The 20,823-nt window shown below is 37.2% G+C and overlaps 1 long non-coding RNA gene across 1 annotated transcript; it reads right to left on the bottom strand.

The window, feature by feature from the left end:
* Window positions 1–13,643: 13,643 nt before the first annotated feature.
* On the bottom strand, window positions 13,644–20,087 carry LOC110927701. Its single transcript, XR_004889076.1, has 5 exons — window positions 19,736–20,087; window positions 18,635–18,872; window positions 14,626–14,758; window positions 14,130–14,235; window positions 13,644–13,763 (listed from the first exon to the last, which is right to left on the bottom strand). It is a non-coding gene; the product is annotated as an uncharacterized LOC110927701 (long non-coding RNA).
* Window positions 20,088–20,823: the final 736 nt, after the last annotated feature.

The following is a 20,823-nucleotide window of genomic DNA, read 5'->3' as shown; positions in this document are numbered from 1 at the left end:
TTAGGATTTGCATGGGGCTGATTTACAGCCGTCGCACCATTCCCACCATATCCCCCTTTGTATTCCAGATTCACAGGTTTAGAAATATTCAGCAATCCATCTATGACCGACTCATTATTCGAACGGAACATACCTCTTTTTGGTAAGAATGCATTCCCTTCAATATTAGTAACACGAAGACTAATACCCTTAATCGGAGCTGTTCCAGGAGTTGTTTCAATCGTCTCAGTTGAATTAGACGACTTTCCCCGGTCACCCTTATCAAAGTCACCAGCTTTCGTGACTGACACTTCTACCTTCGTACGAGAAAACGACATTTAAGCAAGTGAAGATAAGTAACATTCAAAAGATTCAGCGACCTTACACTCTCTATCACTCCTACACGAGCAACCCCCTCTAAGGGAAAATATACGCACCAGTAAAGCTAAAGACCTAAGAAAACCAATGTAGTGGGAAATAACTAAAACTTGGCGGTCGAAGATGACTCCACAACAGCCAAAACTCCAAACCAAAACAAAAATATCGACCACTTCTCTCCGCACTATCTCCACCCCTCCGAAACCCCCTTGACGGAAAACTTTGCGGGTAATGTTAGACGCGAAGGTAAGTGGATTGTTGATTCGGGTGCTTCAGAGCACATAACACACAGGCAGGACTGGATCGAAAATAAAGTGAGAACTATCCTAAACTTGGTCAACCGTGTCCTATAACGGTTACCACTTGTTAAGACCATATGCAAATAGTTCACGTATAACACATAGTTCATACACGTATCAAGTAATCACGTATTTCGCATATTTTCACATGATCAACAGGCGGTGTACAAAGATTACGTAATTCACATATAACACGCATTTCACAAGTAGTGTACGATCATACGACCCAAACATGAGTGTGTGACTCAACAAAAGATAAAAGTGGAGCCAGGCCCTTTTGAATTGTGCGATCAGACAACACCATTCCTTTTTATAATTTTGTATACTTGACATCAATTGTGTGACCTTAATTAGTAGCATGCAACACTAGTGATGGGGCCCAAGTGTCTTATAGTGTGCAATCAGTATCTTCCTTTCTCATATCTTTCTAAATCAAACCATATAAGACAAAATCATATTCATTCAACATTCAAACATTCAAGAAAAGGGGGTTGTACCCTATGCAATCATTTTTGTACCACCACTAAAACCCAACTCCTATATTCAAGTTATTTGTATGCCGAATACACACAATCTAGTTCATATATTTTGTCATTGAAATCAACTAACAACTTCGTCATTTGATCCTACAAATTTCGTATGTTGAAATTGGTTTATCATCGACACCTTTAAATCACAAACAGATCACAGTAGACACTATCACAACTACTTATATTTTTAACTTAGTTCGTCGGTTCTCCTAATAAGCATGTACTCGATCCTTCTTTGGTTAACAGAAATCATTCTCTACTTTCTAATCATTTAACAAGCATAACCAGGTTGTACTCAGTGCATACACAGTTGTACCACCGTGAAGGCATAGTGACAATTATTCCAACAAAACCCAGCTTCACTATTTAAGTCATAAACATCAATGTGATACAAAGTCTTGAATCATCATTATCAACCTCACGTATTTAAAATCAATCATCACATTAACATGCTCATCTTAATATATCTAGTATGTCACAACATCAAATCACGGTATGAACACATTAAACCACGTTTTCACAATCAAACCACAGTATGCACACACCATCAGACATGTTACTCCTTGTTTCACTAAACCGAGAACATAGGTGTATACTAGAGCACTTATTTTCCTAAATAATTCAACAAGCATGTCTATTTATGCATATAAGCTTCAAGTTTTCAAACAGCTTTGTATCATCATTTAACAAAATCACAACATGAGATGTAGCAGGTTTAAAACAACATTCAGCAGGTTCATACGGTTTGACAAATCAAGCACACAGTTAAAGGCTGCGTTCTAACCTGGTTTCGGGTTCGTAACGAGGTGTGTGTGCCAGTTAAAGAAACGGAGCTCCGAGCGGTGGAGACGTAGGCCGCCGTGGAGTAATCGGAGTGTTCGGAAGTCGCCGGAGGTTTTATCGGAAATAGGGGTAGACCTGCTGCCGTCGAGGAATCAAGAAGAAGGGATAGAAGGAAACTAGGGTTTGCAATCTTGTATACGTATGCTAGTTCAAATATGAAGGAAGTCGCATGAAATCAGTATTTAACGAGTTTGGGTTTGCATTAAATCTCGGAGGTGTGGGCGGCCCAATATTATTACTAGTGCCCAATTAAATTACAAAACATAAGGGTGGGGTGCGGTCCAATTGTGTAGCGGCCCAAAGGTACAAGTAACCGGTCCAATTTAGTTAGAGATAAAGGCGGCCCGAAACATAGGTGTAAGTTAATTAACAAAATTATTACATGGTGAGTTTAAGTTTAACGGAATTGTAACGACACAGATTAACGTCACTGACCTCGAAAGTTCGGGTTGTCACATCATCCCCAACTTGAAAGAAATTTTGTCCCGAAATTTGACAAGTAAGCACAGATGAGTGAAGGGATAAATTAAGATTGCTGCAAATTTTCCTCAGGTGCCACATCATCCCCAACTTGAAAAGGAATTTTGTCCCAAAATTCACCAGTAGTACCAGAATTAGATTGGTCATTAGGAAAAAGTTGAGGATACTTGAGTTTCATCTGATCTTTGTGTTCCCACTTGAACTCCGGTCCACATCTTGAGTTCCAATGAACTCCTACGATTGGAATTCGACTATGCTAACGATCTCTGACGTCCTGGTCTATGATTTCAGTAAATTCCTCAACAGCTGCTACTTGTCATGAACCTCAGACTCTAATAAGGGTATCACGAGCGTTTCATCGGACAAACCGCTTCTTTCCAGAATTCTGAATAACTCAACGTAACGTAAATTAAGCTTGCCACGCTTCCCAAGCGTACCACACCCTCCCAGGGTGAGATTTTCAACATGACACGGTCGCCTATAGCAAACTCCCAGTGTTTCCTAAGCTTATCAACTTCCCTGACGGTCACTCGTTGCCGCCAAACGATTTCCGATCCAAGCAATCTTCCCAAAGGTTTGGAGTACAAGTCCTGGACCTGTAATTAGGTTGTCACCCACCTTAATCCAACAAGGAGATTAGCGTTACTGTCCATACAACGCCTCAAACAGAGCTGTCTGACTACTAGAATGGTAATTGTTGTAGTAGAACTCAACCAAAGGTAAGTGTTCTTCCCAATTGTTTACTAGAGTCAATCACGCACATGCTCGCAGCATGTCTTCGTGTGTCAGGATGGTTCGTTAGTCTGCCCGGTTGTCCTACAGTGATAAGTAATGCTCATGCCTAGATGTGAGCCAAGGGTGTTGCGTATTGCCTGCCAAAAATCAGGTATAGCTCAAAATCAAAGGTAACAAGAGTTGACACCTCGTGCCTAAAAGCCGCATCACTCAGAGGAACATTCACAGCTGTGAAGACTCGTCAGTTTCCTTGATTGCAAGAAAGTGTGCTGGTAACGTGAGACAATCAACGATCACCCAGGTGATATTGTTTTCGTTTCGAGTTGTAAGTAGACCAGTGCCAGAATCCATGGCAGTCTGTGCCCATTTCCATATAAGTGTTTCTGGTTGTTGGCACAATCGGTAGGTTTCTGATATTCCACCTTGTCTTTCGCACGTACATCGTTCCTATGCTCGGCTACGTGGGCCTTCATACCCGGTTGCTAGTTCAGGATTTATAAATTCTAATGTCTCTCATCAAAACCCAGACGACTAGAATATCGAGGCCGGTGTGCTTTGCTCAACATAAATTTCCTACAGTTACTGTATGATGAGATCCACATTCGTTCCATGAGATAGCGAATATCGTCTGACCTGCCAAGGTTGCTTCTCCATTCCCCGCATAGGTTCGACTTGAAAATCCTCTTCCTTCAGTTCTCCAGTTTGAACACGATGAGTCGGATCAGATAAGTTAGAGTCGATAGTGAGCTGCAAAGCTCGTGCACGTTCAAGTTTCATAGTTATAATCATCCAAAAGTTCCATCCAGCGATGCCATTAACTGATTTAGCTCTTTCGAAACCATGGTACACGGGAGGCCCTTGTGATCGGTCTAAGTAGCGCATTCGGTACCGTCCAAGTAATGCCTCCAAGTAAATCCAAAGACCACGGTTTCCACCACCGGTTGTGTGTCGTGCAGTTCCTCTTTGTAACTCCATTACGTAAGTCATCACTCTCTCGTGTTGCGTCGGTGTGTAACTGGGACTCTGATTCGGACCATCATGGTACACCACTAAATCACCTGCACCCTCAGGTAAAGACGATGCTCAGTGCATTGCAGAGTTGGAATTCGAAAGCTGAAAAGAAGTCCTCCTGTTTTGTCTTCCACGAACACAGCACCCTGCTTTGCTAAAGAGGTTACAGCGGCTCAATTTTCAAAAATTCCTCGATGAATCTATGATAATATCTAGCGAAACCAATAAATTGTTGTATCCCCTAAGGAATCTTTGGTGTCGATTGGTTTTAACCAAAATGGATCTTAGCGAGATCCACGTGTATTCCCACCTTGTTGATTATATGACCAAAAGGTGTACTTCCCGAATCCTGAAGTCACACTTAGGTAGACTTCGCACGTAGATGCTCCTCCCCTAGAAGCTCTACGATGAAATACAAGTGTCGTTCATGGTGCTCCTTTCTCCTGGAAGATTCAAAACGTCATAGATAATCACGGTTGGCGAATCTGGCAAGATGGGGTTGGCACATACTACTCATGTGATCCCTAAGGCTGCTAGTGTGTTAGGTAACTTTAAAAAAAACGAGAACAAAAAATCGTAGCGGCCGTACTGTGCCTGTAACGCCGTGTTAGAAGTCATCCTCCCCTGGGTCTTCCATCAAGTGACAGTCTGGTCTTATGTCGGTTTCCGAATAGAAGCTTGATCATTGCAGCGAGTCAAGCAGGTTGTCGATGCGAGATAGAGAGTGATGGTCTATGATTGCCACCTTGGGGTAGTCTGTACGCGTACAAAAGGACTTGTCCTTCATTTTTCACAATAGAGCTCGGGCTCCCCAGAACAAGGAGCTAGATCGCTAAAACTCCTACCAGGTAGTTTCTGAAGTTGACTAGACAGTTCTTGCAACCCTCCTGGTGCAAGACGGTATGAAGTACGAGTGATCAAGGCTGCTTCTGGCGTGAGATTAAACTGGGATTCTGCCTAACAGTTGTGGAAGTAAGCCCAAAAGTTGCTCGGGTAACAAACCGAGAGGGATCACAAACAATTGGTGGATCCTCGATCCTCTTTTCCCTCAGCCCTATCATCAGTAACGGTTGCTAACACAACGGAGTAATCCCTCCGTAGACACTTCTGGCCTTCACAGCTGAAATGGCGCTAACTTTTGCACTACTCTGATGCTTTAGTACAAATAACGATTCTTCACACAAAGTTTTCTTCTCATTGGGTATATCTGCGCGATATCTGGATAACCAATCCATACAGACTACTGCATCAAAACTATCAAGGGTAGTAGAAGGATGGTCGACGTCGAACACTTGTCCCACAAGGTCGAGGTTGCATTCCAACAATCTTATGAGGTTTCAGTGGGCTTGCCATCTGCCGATTCCACAGCAGGTTCGGTTTCAATAAGTATCAGGGTTGAGAAAAACAGTGACGAAGCGATTTGTTACTAAGAACGTGTAGGCCACCATGTTGTTACAATCCTGGCGTCGCCCACGCCAATCCTAAATGCCCTTCACGAGTACCACATCCAGTGTTGTTGCTACTTCTACTCGAACTCCCAAAACTGTCATTGTTCCCTGGGTTGTTGACGTCTTGACTTAACAACAGTCATTCCCTGCCAATGTCACCTTCGTTTCCATGCTACGATTATGAGTACCTTGATGTTGCCATGACCGTTGCCGCTAATGTCGTTGCTCGAAATAGAGCCCTACGACCTTTCACCAACAAGGTCCATCCTGTCACATTTCCGTGCCACGTCCTAAAGTGTTACTCATTAAGCTGACAGTCACACATTCCATACTACAGTCGATTGTCATCGCCGATGTCCCGATTGATTCGTAAGAATTGACTCTCATAATTCGCTTAGGATTCGATTGAGGTCAAATTGCTGGTGTTCGCTGCCAGTAATCAAGGTCGTTTTAATACTGAGGTTGGTGAGGCTCTACGCTCATCCTCTTGTCCATCGTTCTTGCAAGTTAACTGGGTAATGCACGGTATGTTTCCAGAGTGCTGCAGATGTGATCGCACTTCGGGGTCTAAGACGTCAGTACATTGAGTTCCAACAACAGAGAGGAGTGGGGGAGGTATAGACCAATCATTGACGCTGCAACATCCACTCACGGACATTCGTACAAGCACCTAGCATTCTACACAGTTCGCTAGGCATTCAGATGGGTGTTCAGGTAATACTCGATAGCATCGAGATTAGAAAGGTTTCAGAGAGAAGTGAAAAGATCATATTCAAGTAGGAGACAATCACTGCTATGACTCCTATAGACTGTTGTGTTTCACATCAACCAAATAACGGAACGGAACCCCTTTTTCACTTGTTAAGCCTCACTGGGACTCACATGCACCCCACATTATTATTATGTGTGCACCCACAATAATATTGTGATTTGCATGCTCATCTCAGCTCCTCCTAACTCATGTCAAATGGTCCTTCAAACTCAGATATCAAACAGGGGCCGTCAAAACATCAAGGTTACAAGAATCCCAGGGCTACGACACACTAACAACACATCATAATGTAAACAAGCAGTTCATGTAATTATGCTATAGTGACGAGTGTGTGTCAGTATGCTGCATCATAAACAATTGTACACTAGTCATGTAATGTATGCATCAAGTGAGAAAGACGAACCTTGCCATCTGGAGCTGAGTGTCATGGTCGTATTCCCGTTTTCAAAACTGTTCGGTTATAGTCTAGTTTTATAAAAACGTTTTTAAAACCAAGTTCACTATAACCAGTGGCTCTGATACCAAACTGTCACACCCCCAAAATACCACCTAGGGAGTGTCCCTGATAGGCGTGTGACGTACCAACAATGAGCCACTAATTACATTGAACCCACACATGTTTCAAAATAAAGTTCTCAATTATTAATAAAAATACCATCATCCAGTTTAAGTGAAAACCAAAGTAATCAGCGGAAGCAAAATTAAACCGTTTCAAAACCAACGTATTGTATCAAGAAATCAAAAACATAATCCATCCAGTCGACCCATGTCCACTCCAGCTACTCCAGACAGCAAGTTCCAATGCAAGACAGCTAACGACCTACAAGCATGCAAACAAGTGTGTCAGACGACGCTGGTGAGTTCAACGTTTTGTTAACGCGTTTCGTTACCAGATATGTGTTTACAACTGTCAATGCTTAGTTTTGATGTTGTTATTAACTCGATTACCGTATGTGGCGACTAGATGTGAATGCCCAACCCCAATGCCTCCATTTAGGCATTGGTCATGATGTCAAGGTATCAAACAACCTTGAATAGATGTAAGGGGTCTTATATGTACACGATGTGAATGCCCAACCCCAATGCCTCTAACTAGGCATTGGTCATGAAGTCCAGGTAATTAGTTCACGCCCGTCCTTTCGGCCCGGTGTGAGGGTGCCAAACCTAATAGCGCTATCAACTAAATACCTCGTTGCTTCTTCAGCAACACGGTAGATGTATGGGGTCTTACATGATTTATACTGTGTTCAATAACCAACATCCCAAATAAACAGTTTAGTGTTCCCTTTAGAAACGTTTACCAGATGTCCCAAACCACCGGGACGCATGCTTAGAAAAGTGCAGTGAACTCACCTTAGGTTTGCTCGGTAGATAAATATGTTTATCCTAAACTTGGTCAACCGTGTCCTATAACGGTTACCACTTGTTAAGACCATATGCAAATAGTTCACGTATAACACATAGTTCATACACGTATCAAGTAATCACGTATTTCGCATATTTTCACATGATCAACAGGCGGTGTACAAAGATTACGTAATTCACATATAACACGCATTTCACAAGTAGTGTACGATCATACGACCCAAACATGAGTGTGTGACTCAACAAAAGACAAAAGTGGAGCGAGGCCCTTTTGAATTGTGCGATCAGACAACACCATTCCTTTTTATAATTTTGTATACTTGACATCAATTGTGTGACCTTAATTAGTAGCATGCAACACTAGTGATGGGGCCCAAGTGTCTTATAGTGTGCAATCAGTATCTTCCTTTCTCATATCTTTCTAAATCAAACCATATAAGACAAAATCATATTCATTCAACATTCAAACATTCAAGAAAAGGGGGTTGTACCCTATGCAATCATTTTTGTACCACCATTAAAACCCAACTCCTATATTCAAGTTATTTGTATGCCGAATACACACAATCTAGTTCATATATTTTGTCATTGAAATCAACTAACAACTTCGTCATTTGATCCTACAAGTTTCGTATGTTGGAATTGGTTTATCATCGACACCTTTAAATCACAAACAGATCACAGTAGACACTATCACAACTACTTATATTTTTAACTTAGTTCGTCGGTTCTCCTAACAAGCATGTACTCGATCCTTCTTTGGTTAACAGAAATCATTCTCTACTTTCTAATCATTTAACAAGCATAACCAGGTTGTACTTAGTGCATACACAGTTGTACCACCGTGAAGGCATAGTGACAATTATTCCAACAAAACCCAGCTTCACTATTTAAGTCATAAACATCAATGTGATACAAAGTCTTGAATTATCATTATCAACCTCACGTATTTAAAATCAATCATCACATTAACATGCTCATCTTAATATATCTAGTATGTCACAACATCAAATCACGGTATGAACACATTAAACCACGTTTTCACAATCAAACCACAGTATGCACACACCATCAAACATGTTACTCCTTGTTTCACTAAACCGAGAACATAGGTGTATACTAGAGCACTTATTTTCCTAAATAATTCAACAAGCATGTCTATTTATGCATATAAGCTTCAAGTTTTCAAACAGCTTTGTATCATCATTTAACAAAATCACAACATGAGATGTAGCAGGTTTAAAACAACATTCAGCAGGTTCATACGGTTTGACAAATCAAGCACACAGTTAAAGGCTGCGTTCTAACCTGGTTTCGGGTTCGTAACGAGGTGTGTGTGCCGGTTAAAGAAACGGAGCTCCGAGCGGTGGAGACGTAGGCCGCCGTGGAGTAATCGGAGTGTTCGGAAGTCGCCGGAGGTTTGATCGGAAATAGGGGTAGACCTGCTACCATCGAGCAATCAAGAAGAAGGGATAGAAGGAAACTAGGGTTTGCAATCTTGTATACATATGCTAGTTCAAATATGAAGGAAGTCGCATGAAATCAGTATTTAACGAGTTTGGGTTTGCATTAAATCTCGGAGGTGTGGGCGGCCCAATATTATTACTAGTGCCCAATTAAATTACAAAACATAAGGGTGGGGTGCGGTCCAATTGTGTAGCGGCCCAAAGGTACAAGTAACCGGTCCAATTTAGTTAGAGATAAAGGCGGCCCGAAACATAGGTGTAAGTTAATTAACAAAATTATTACACATTGAGTTTAAGTTTAACAGAATTGTAACGACACTGACCTCGAAAGTTCGGGTTGTCACAGATTCCATTGAGCCTGAAGAATTCAAGAGACAGTGGAAGTTGGTGATGATTGAGTTCGGTCTCACTGAAAACAAATAGATTGATGATATGTTTTCGATGAGATACATGTGGATTCTGGCTTTTTACCAGCATGAGCCCATGTCTGGTCTCATGCGAACAACTTTGAGATCAGAGAGCGAGAATCATTTTATTTGCTAGGTGTCAAATTCACAACTCACTCTTATAGAGTTTATGAATCATTTTGACGGTGCAATGGATGTCCAAAGGTTCAATCATAGAAAGAATGATCATATTTCAAGATATAATGAGCCTGCTGATTGGAGCGAAACTACTTTGGAAAAAGATGCTGCTAAGATATACACCAGGTCTATATTCTTTGATTAGCAAATAGAGATTTATGGAACAATTTCCGAATGTTTGCCGATGGACACCAAAATCGAGGGTCCACAGATCAGGATATTGTTGAAAGACTTTAAAGCCCATGGAGATGGTTTATTAGAGGTATTATAGCATATATTTTTCAAACATGCAATTTTGAAAACCTATATGCGAATTTCATTTTCAGAACATGATTTTGCAATACGCGATTTTGATGTACGCATACGATTTTAATTTTATACAATTAAATGATTTTTAGACATGCGAAATTGTTAATTTACACATGCGATTTTAATTTTTAATATATATTTTTTCTTTTGGTTTTCTTAGGTGTCGTTCAAGAATCTTGAAAATGATGTAACTGCACAGTATAGCTGTTAGCGTTTTGAGCAGTATGGGCTGCTATGTAAACACATCTATTTTCTTTTCAAGATGTTTGGTGTTAAAGAAATACCAAACAAATATGTTATGAAGAGATGGACAAAGGATGTGGTGCCGAATGAATTAAATGTGAAGTACATTTAAAGGTGGGTGACAAGGATGTGCAACACAAGGCTAAACGGATTGCTCGTGAAATCATCCATACAGGGGAGTATTTGGTTAGCAATTTGATTTCCGACCTTGATCAACTTGTTTTAGTGAGGGATCAAATGAGGCAGCTTAAAGAGAGAGTTGATCAGAGTCGTATAACCAAGCAACTTTATCCAAAATTTGACCGATTTTCAAAGTTGATTGGTTACCAACAACCAGTAACTAATGCACCTCCTACTGTCCGTGTGCCGACTGGTATAAGAAACAAAGGTCGTGGCTCGCATAAAAGGATTAAATCCAAGAAGGAACAAATGATCAACCGCAAAGGGAAAAGGTCAAGGACATGTAGTGTATGCAATGAAAAAGGTCATGATATTCGGACTTGCGAGATACTGAAAGGCAAACAACAAGGCAAACAACAAAAGAAGATGAAGGGCGTCCAGATTGAAAAAGATCCGAGAGACAAAGACAACGAGGTCGAAGACGATGAAGAGGAAGATGAGTTTGAAGATTACAGTGGTAGTAGTGATGATGGCTCTGAAGAAGAAGATCAGTGGGAGGAGGTTTCAGACGAGGAAGATTAATTTTTTTTAATGTACATGCGATTTTACAGACAAACATGTGATTTCATACATATGAGTTTAGTTCATAAAACTATGCGATTTAGTTTGTAAAAAAATGCGATTTCATATTCAAAATCATATACGTAGGTTACATGCGATTTTCATTTTGTTTTCAATTTAGTACATGCGATTTTGAGTTATCTTGTTTTTTTGTGACAAAGATGTGTAAATCATTCATGCGATTTATATTATAACTAAGCATAAGATGTATTCAAAACATGTACCCAAAACATAAATTTAAAGTAGTTGTTACTGTCTACCACAGCTAAAACCATAAAATGATTAAACAGAAATTTAGTTACTTGAAGCAAAGATTTTGTCACGTTCAGCCGAGCTGAACTCCATCTTCTCCTTCACAGTGTTTAGAGCATCTTTCAGGAAAGAGAATGCTAAGTCATCAGCTCGAGATTACTCCTTTATGTGATTTAAAGTTGCGTCTCTGAAGCTTGATGGTGGTTCTTCAAGTAGTCTCTCCCACATCTCTTGATTTTTCATGATGTTTGTTTTTCTGACCAACTCTCATGGCTTTAGGAGGGCGAAGCGAGCCGCGGTAATATTTAGGATTCATTAAAAAATCAAGAATACATTCCTACACATCAAGAATCAAATGAGAAGATGTGACATCGGTGCTTATTTCTGTCAATGTGCGAGTTAACAATAGCTCTTTTATTGCAATGTTTTTTATTTTTTCTGAATCTTCAGATGCCATTTTTTGTGGGTGTGTTGTGTGTGTTTTTGTGTTCTATGTCTTAATATGGAAGGTAGTTACTTGGGTATTTTATATTAAAATAGTAAATTTATTATGTAGGTAGCGTGGTAAGTTCAGTAGTATTTATTATAAAATTGATCATTACATGTCAAATTACAGTCACATCGGTAATAAATTATTTTTTTATATAAAAGAGTTAATTTTTATTCGTTTAGTTATTAATTGGTAAATTTTTTTTGCATTTTTTAGGACAAAGTTATTTGAAAGTATTAGAAGCATTTCATTCAAAATCGCATATGATTCGAAAATGAATTCGCAAACTTTAAGAAATCTCAAAGATAATTAATATTTTTTGAAATCGCATGTGTAAAATCATGAATTCGCAAATTATAAGAAATTTCAAAGATTATTAACTTTTTTTGAAATCGCATGTGTAAAATCATCAATTCGCACATCATAAGACATCTTAAACATTATTACCTTTTTTTTGTAATCGCATGTTATGTTATATGATTTCACAAACTTTACAAAAAACTCAACCTTTCTTTTTGTCTGCAATGTTTTTTGCACGTTTGATATGTATTTCGCATTTTTTATTTGATTTTCATCATGCATCATCTTCTTCGATAGACGGTCTATCGATTTGTTTCAGTTATGAACTTCCAAATTCAGCAGAAATTCAATTCGCAGAAGGAGTTGGTGAATAAGAATCGATAGATTTTTGATTACTTGTAGGATTTTCGAATACGATTTTGAATAAGAATCTTACGGTATGATTTTGAGTTTTTGTTTGCTGATTATCAGGGGTTTTTGATTTCGTAATGGACGATTTTAACCTTGGCAGTTTCATATATATATTTTAATTTGATTAATTTAATAGTTAAGCACGGGGTTTAATTGAGATGATCTGACGGTTGTGGTTATAGCGTACGTAATGTACGATTAGGCATATTGTATGATAACCGGCCTATATATATATATATAGAATCGGGATCAGGAGAAAACGCCCAAAAGTGTGAGAACGGTGAGAACGCATTCTGGCCAAACACGTGGCGCGGGACATGGTCAGGGTCCGAGTGGTTTTTTTGTCTTTTCAATCTTCTTTTATTTTCCCAACGCGCTATAACATTTTCTGGCGTCTAAGATTTTTTTGGCGTTAATTGTATTTATTAAACTTTTTGGCGTTGAATTAACTGTTTTTTTGTCACATAGATAATTTTTTGGCATTATAGCGTTTTCTGGTCAATTTTTTTGTGTTTTGTGGCATTTTGTACAATAAGACCAAATGTTTTTTTTTGGCGTTTAGTGAATTTTTTAGCATTTAATACACACTACAAAAAAAATTGCCATAATGGCATACAAAAAATGCCATAAAAAACCTAAAAAGTGCCACTAAATGTCTCAATAAGAATGTGTGGCACACAGAATAAGTGCTACTAGAAGCGGTGACGCTAAAGCCTTTTAGTGGCACTTTTTTAATCTGCCATTGTAAAGTTTTAGGCTTTTAGTGGCACAAATTTTATGTCGGTAAAAACTATTCTTAGTTACATATTTATACTACTTTTAGTGGCACTTTAATTTTGGCCACAATATAAAAGACTTTTGTAGTACAAATTGTCTGTAAAAATTATTTCTAATAAAATATGCATAGTAAAATCATCATTTATTCATCATATAAAATAAAATATAATTGTAGAATGTAGAAATCATAATATCATAACTTCAATTGTAAGTTCAATACAAAACATATCCCAAATGTTTACAAGAGAAGTCAAAGTGTTCTTTCGGGTAGGAATTTTACTATAAAAATAGCTCTAAGCAATCCATGAATGTTGGTATCTCTATTCATCCCATGCTTCACATGTTGTCAACTGTGTCATCATCAACCATACAATCAAGGCTCAGTAGTTCAAAATATATGAAACTAGAACAATAATAGATGCATACATTAAGGTATAATATTTAAATTAGCATAGAAACCATATGTAGTACCTTAACAAAAAAAAGCATGCGAGCAATTCTTTTGAGTTATATATATGCATATTGAAAACTGAAAACATGTTCAGATGCGTCAAAAGTGCCTGATATGTAATGTCATTTGTAATTTAGAAAGTAAGGAAAAACAAATACCAAATTCATGTTTGTTACATGAGGATCCAACCGCTAACTGCAGAATACAACTAAGATATGTATAAATGACTAGTGACTACAAATAAGGAAAGACAAAAGCCAAGTACCTGTCATTAATTGATGAAGAGTTATTATTGATCAAGTTGTGAAGAGCTGTCACGCTTTTGATAATAGAAGAAAGGTGGATTACAAGCATCTGGTCACTGGTTTTCACTGCAGAGTAGCAAGAACTTACTTATATGGAACTATTTACTTATGGATGGGCATGGGTTATGCTTGATCCTCAAGAAAGTGGGTTAAATCAAAATTAGCTAAACAAAAGGGAAACAATCAAATGGGTTGAAAGCCACCCACTCACCTGACAAGTACTCTGATACATACAACATCTTAACTCATTTAATTTAAACATCACATTAACTTTGTATAACTATTTGAAAAAAGTGCAAAAATGGACAAGGCACATGTGTGATTAAACCAAGCCTGTTTCAACCCACACCAAAAAATTTACTCACTTAAACCTAAACCCATTTTAGTTAGCCTTGCCAGCCTTTTGCCACTCTAGTTATGATGTTGGATATTTGGATAAAAGGAAGAAGAACAAACCTGTAGATGGTACATTATTTCATAATTTAATGATAGTTTGCCACCTACAAGGTCTAGATACCCACGCATCTCCTTCAGCCTTGCCTCTAATCCTTGCATCTAAACCCTTCAATGCTGCCAGCTTTCTAGTTACCTACATAATATGAACAAAAAGAGAAGAATAATCAAGAGTTTTATAGCTAGCCTAATGTTTCTTGGATTATTTTTTATTTTCAGAGCTGGCATTTCCATATTATCAGCAAAGCAAGTATGAATGTAAGTAATGTAACCCATTGAAAAACCAAGATTGTGGTTGTAAATACACTTTGTAACCAGGTGCGTACCCACCCTAAGCCAAGGGTGGGCGGGCGCACCCCATGAAAAAATATTTTTTAGTGTTATTTTTCACCGGAAATCTCGATCGCACCCCTTGGAATTTTTCACCCGCACCCCTTGAAAATTTTCAACCGCCCCACTTAGAAAAAAAATAATTATTAATCACTTATTCACTTAATTATTTAATCCAATCAAAGCCCAATCTGCAATCAATTTTTATTAACACAAGCCCAAACCCAACCTAAAGAAATTTGAACTAAATAAAATAACCCAAACCCATCCACCCATTCCATTTCCAAATCCCGCCCCCAAAAAACCTCCCAGCGACTTGACGCCACTGCTCACGACCTGATGGCTTTTTTTACCGGAAAAACCAAAATTCCGGTTGGACCGACCCATATTACGTTAGAATTCCCATATAGAACTAGTATGGTTTATTTATTTATTTACTATTTTGTTTTATGTGATGATTAGGAGAAAATATAGATGTGTAAGGGTTTAATCTTTTTATATTTTTTTTGATTTTTTTGTTGTTCTAGACTTGTAGTAAATGATTTTGTTGTTTTATTTATAGCTTTTTATTTAAATGATTAGTTACAAGTAATCAACATTTAATATTAGGGCTTGAATGTTTAAAAATATAATTGAAAGTTATGGGCTATGGTTGAACATGATTGTTCATTTTGTTTAAATGTTTAGTGTTGTTTTATGAACTTATGGAGCAAATTATATGTGTTAGGAACAATGAGTAAGCATGTAATGAACTTATATGTTTTATGAACTTATGGAGCAAATTATATCTTTAGATGGTATTTTTGATATATTTAAAAAAAACCTGTATGGCACAATTTTAAATACGTTTGACGTGTTTTTGATGATTTATAAATTTTAGTTTGATGTTCTTTTGTCTTACATGATCCGATCCGACCCGCTTAGGGGTGTTCATCGAATCGAATATCGAATTTTCGAATTATTCGAATCGAATTGTTCGAATAATTTTTATTTTTCCTTGAATTCGTATTCGATTCGAATTCGATTAAAACCTATCGAATTCGAATCGAATTCATATTTGAATAAAAAACCCAATTCGTATTCGATTAAAATTTCGAATTCGAATCGAATTCGAATAAATTCAATTTAATTCAGATTCTTTAAAACATGAAAAAAAACTATAAAAATGAAACATAAATTTTAAAGCAGCCATAAAATACGATATCACATTAAAAAGTTTCAAATAAAGTACCACAAGTCTAAAATTCAAAACGAGAAGCCGGGAATAATCACTCCACATTATAAGTTAATATTTTTATGTTTAGAAATCTATTGATAGATTTGTTAATTAGGTTTTACTTATGGGTCATGTAATGGGTTTGATAATGAGTAATTTTAATAATTGGAAAAAATTTAGAAAAGAATTTATAGTATAGCTTAATAAAAGTTATATATTTATTATATATAAAAATAATAAATAAAAATGTATAATTTTTATTCGAATTTCGAATCGAATCGAATTTGAAATTATAAATTCGTATTCGATTCGTATTCGATTTACTTGACTCGAATTGAATCGAATTCGAATTCGAATTCTTATAATCGAAACGAATATTTGATAATCGAATCGAATTTAAACGAATTTCGAATTTTTCGAATTCGAAACGAATCCTGAACACCCCTAGACCTGCTATGAACCAATATTTTTATACAGCTAGGGGCCTAAAATCTTTGAAAATATTCTGCACCCCCAGGACAAAATTCCTGAGTCCGCCACTGTTTGTAACATACTTAAACTCCTGGTGATAATAACAATATTAGTATACACCAGAATGTAGCAAGTTGTTTTATCTATGTAGTAAAAAATTAGAAGTATCATATGCTCAATGCTTTTAACCACACCTTAAATAGATGACACATCATAGTATCACACTTACAAAATCAAATAATAAACTATGGAAAGTTTATTTACAAACTTAGACTGCGGGGAGTGGGGGGTGTTGGTTGGGCGGGGGAAACAAGGCAACGCTGGCTAACCCACTCCGTGCCAGCGTTGCCCAGCCAGTGTCGCTTTGAAGCCCGGCTTGGGCCATGGGGGGTGAGTTGGCTAGCTAGGATTGGATGTTCAATTTTGACCGTTTGCCATAGGCGTTGGGCACGGCAGTTTCAATGGTAAAAATCAAATTTAAAAAAAAAACTTATAAATTTTTACCTATAAATACCCCCCACACCTACAAATTTTTACACAATTCTTCAACAAATCTCACACCAAACTTTCAAATTTTTTCAACCAAGTTACCAAACCGAAAATGGCATCCCAACGCCGCTAAAGTGAAGTATATAAAAAATTATAAGTTTATATTTTGTTTTATAAATCTCAAGTATATAAAAAAAATATAAAGTCAGGCAAAATGGCACCCCAACGCCGCAAACCCACGCCGCTTCCACACCCTAATTTTTTTGGGGTAATCCGGTGGAGCCCACAATCGCCATGTGTCGAGCAAAGCCCCTAACCCAAGCCCTCCACTCCCCGCAGTCTTATCTAAATAAACCTTCAAAGTATTGTAACCGTGAAAAGTCAAAAGTTTTCAAAACTAATAAACAACATATTGATGTCTATGTGTTATCCATCACAACTTTAAAGCTAACTTGAATTGAAACTTCACCTTAGATCTCGAACAATTCCTAACTAACCAATTGTCTACTTATGCTTTTTAGCTAATTGATTTGTGTGGTTCGGTTTTGATTATGGCTTTTATGTCAACCAAAAATAAAACCGTTATAAAACTCATTTTGGCACTGAACTCAGCTTGTTCTAACACATGATCTTATTAGTCGACTTCATTATCTCTTGATCATCGAATAAACCAAAATTGCATTAGTCAACACCTAAACTTCATATGAAACTCCAACGCCTGTTTCCTAGAATGATTAAAAAAGGTACATGACCAAACAATTATTATTGATGCACTTGGTTTTTAAAAAGCGCGCCTTGGCGCGAGGCTCATCAAGGCTCAGGGTCCCTCGCTTTTTTGCTTAGCGTCTAGAGTAAACCCAAGAAGCGGTGCGCTTAAGCGCTTTTTTTGTTAGGCGATGAGGCACTGAAGCGTGCGCTTTAAGGACCTTATACAAAAATTACACGTTCTATGTAGAAACAACCATAACTGTGAAGATGAAACACCTGGCTATTCATATAAAATGGAGATAATATTTCCAGAATTAACGATTTGAAGTGCTTTTTAGAGAAGGATATGTAAGAGTGATAGCTGAACTTTTTTGGGGTTTACACCCTTTTTACTTTTTATCTTTTGTTTTCACAAAATTGCAATTTTCATCCTTAATGTTATACTATTTTAATTTTTTAACCCAAAACTTTTTCTAACTTAGGTTTTTTCTTTTTTATGGAGTTTTATAGATTATCATATAACTTTGTTAGTTGTCAGTGTATAGATTATCATATAACTTTGTTAGTTGGCCGAACTCCAATCTGACATGAGCTCACGAAATCAATTCGTAACACTTTTAGAACTACAATATGGAATCTGAGAAAAACAAATAAAGGCAGTCAAATATTGATCGAACTCTCTGGGTGCAAAGTCGGCATATGTGATTGTCCCCAAAAATATACAACCAAATCTAAGTCAAACTTTTTTACAAGAAATCATAGTCTAGTAAGTAATATTGGATTCAAAGATAAAGTTACCTGGAAATTAAGTAGTTGATCAACATCAAAAGAAGACTAGTTTTAAACAACCGATCATTATCTTATCCTGCACCACAATAAGTGAACAAGAAACAAGACATGTACCCCAAATTCATGTTTTAGGACAACAAGAAGCTCTATGTTGCAGTCAAGTGGCAAAAGAGCCCATGTTTGAAGCTATGAAGACAATGGAAGACTCCAGCACCACTGCAACCGTTTGAACCAACAATAGCCAGTGCTGTTTGGGCATGTATGTGGATTTAGTTAAATAAAGTTACGAGGAATTATACTAAAAAGGAGTGAAATGTATTGAGAGGAGGTATTATCTTTCTGGTGTCTTGCGGAATGGTTTTTGTTTGACCTTCCATTTCCATCTCGCCTTCACTTGTATGGACTATTTTTTCCTATCTAAACTCGTTGTAAAAACCAATTAAAGGATGTTGTTTGCTAATCATTGTCAACATTTAATCATACTCTTGCAAAAAATGTCATTATAACCATTATTACAACCATACAAGCAAATAGCATTGCACCAAGCTCAATTATTAAATTAAAAAAGCAAAATAAACATTGCTAACAAAAAAGCTGGTAGGTTTATATCCACGGACTTATCTGCTTGCTTATAAGAGCTTTGTTAAATTTGTTTAAGATCTACAAACATCAATTAAATCAAATATCAAATGTAAAACAAAACAGTTTACAAAGCCATAAAATTGTACCAATTGACAAGCGTATATAATAACCCACAATATCAAACTTTGTAAAATACTTTGTAGCATACTAACAGGCATATATAGAATATGGCATACTAGTAAATGTACCAACTGAAAGTTCATATTACTACTGTATCTGGCCTAAAAAATAACCTTTTAGGTTTGAACTTTAAACAGGACTTTACAAGACAAAATCATTGTCAAGCCATCGAATGAATATTCTTAAATGAAAAAGATTCCATAATCAGCCTACATTCGTTGAAACTTCGGGGTTTATTAAAAAAAAAAAAAACAACCCTAATCGAATAAAAAATGTATTTTCAACACAAATAATGAGATAATAAAGGGTAGGTTTAGAAAACTAGAAATAATAGTGATAGTAACCGACCTTGTGTTATCGTGGACGCAATTAACTACCATTATTATGCCGGAAAAGATGCCGATGACGCGGAGAAGTGAGACGGTGAGAGCGATCTTCTTGACCGGAGTTCGATTGTGTGTGGTGTAAACAGAATCCGAGTCCATCATGATGTATTCGTCAAATATAGAAAAGGCGTGGTCTGCGTAGGCCATGGAGATTTTCCGTTAATAGTGAAACTGATTAGGGTTGTATGCTAGTGTAACTTGGGGAAGAAGACAGGAAGTGTTGTTCAGATTTGAGGGTTTGGTTTTGGCAGATCTCATCGGGTGATTAGGTTTTTAGGGGAAGGGAAAATTTTGGGAGGGAATTGATGAATGGATTTATGAAAATGGGGGGAAATAAAAATATTAAAACTCTAATAAAATATTAGGAGGGAACTGAGAGAACAAATCTCACTTCGGTTTCATCTTAATGAAGAGGTTCCTTAAATTATTATCAAACTGAAAACACATCATTTGTATAAACCAAACATGCAATGAAATGATAATTTATCTATCATTCAGTTCAGTTTCAGTTCAGAGGTTTTAGTTTTTTGAACCATTCTAATTAACTATAGTTTTTAATTAACTAGCCTAAATGCTTATATTCCGGTTCGATCTTATACGATTTGAAAACTTTGAAACCACAAGCCAAACTATTTGATACGGATTGGAAAATTTGAAATTGACCGACAAAGTAAAAAAGGAAAAGCGATCAAGAAACCAAAACGATAACCGGTTTGGACGGTTTCTTGGTTTAAACCATGAACACCTCTAACTAAAAGTGTGTTAAACATATATGGCATACGCAAAGTGCCACTAAAAACTTAAATCGGTGGCATAAAAATTTATATATGCCACTAAAGGTGCATGTCAAGCAAATGTGGCACACGCCAAGTGCCATTAAAAACCTAAATTAGTGGCATAGAAATTTATATGCCACTAAAGGTGCATGTCAAGCAAACATGGCACACGCCAAGTGCCATTAAAAACCTAAACTAATGGCACAAAACTTTATTACCATGACTGAACGCCAATTTAACACCAAGTTAAAATGCATCCAATCCGACTAGGGCA

Source organism: Helianthus annuus, chromosome 3 (assembly GCF_002127325.2).
Source record: "Helianthus annuus cultivar XRQ/B chromosome 3, HanXRQr2.0-SUNRISE, whole genome shotgun sequence".
NCBI lineage: Eukaryota > Viridiplantae > Streptophyta > Magnoliopsida > Asterales > Asteraceae > Helianthus > Helianthus annuus.
Note: the sequence above shows the minus strand (reverse complement) of the source record. Positions and strands in the feature narration are given on the sequence as shown.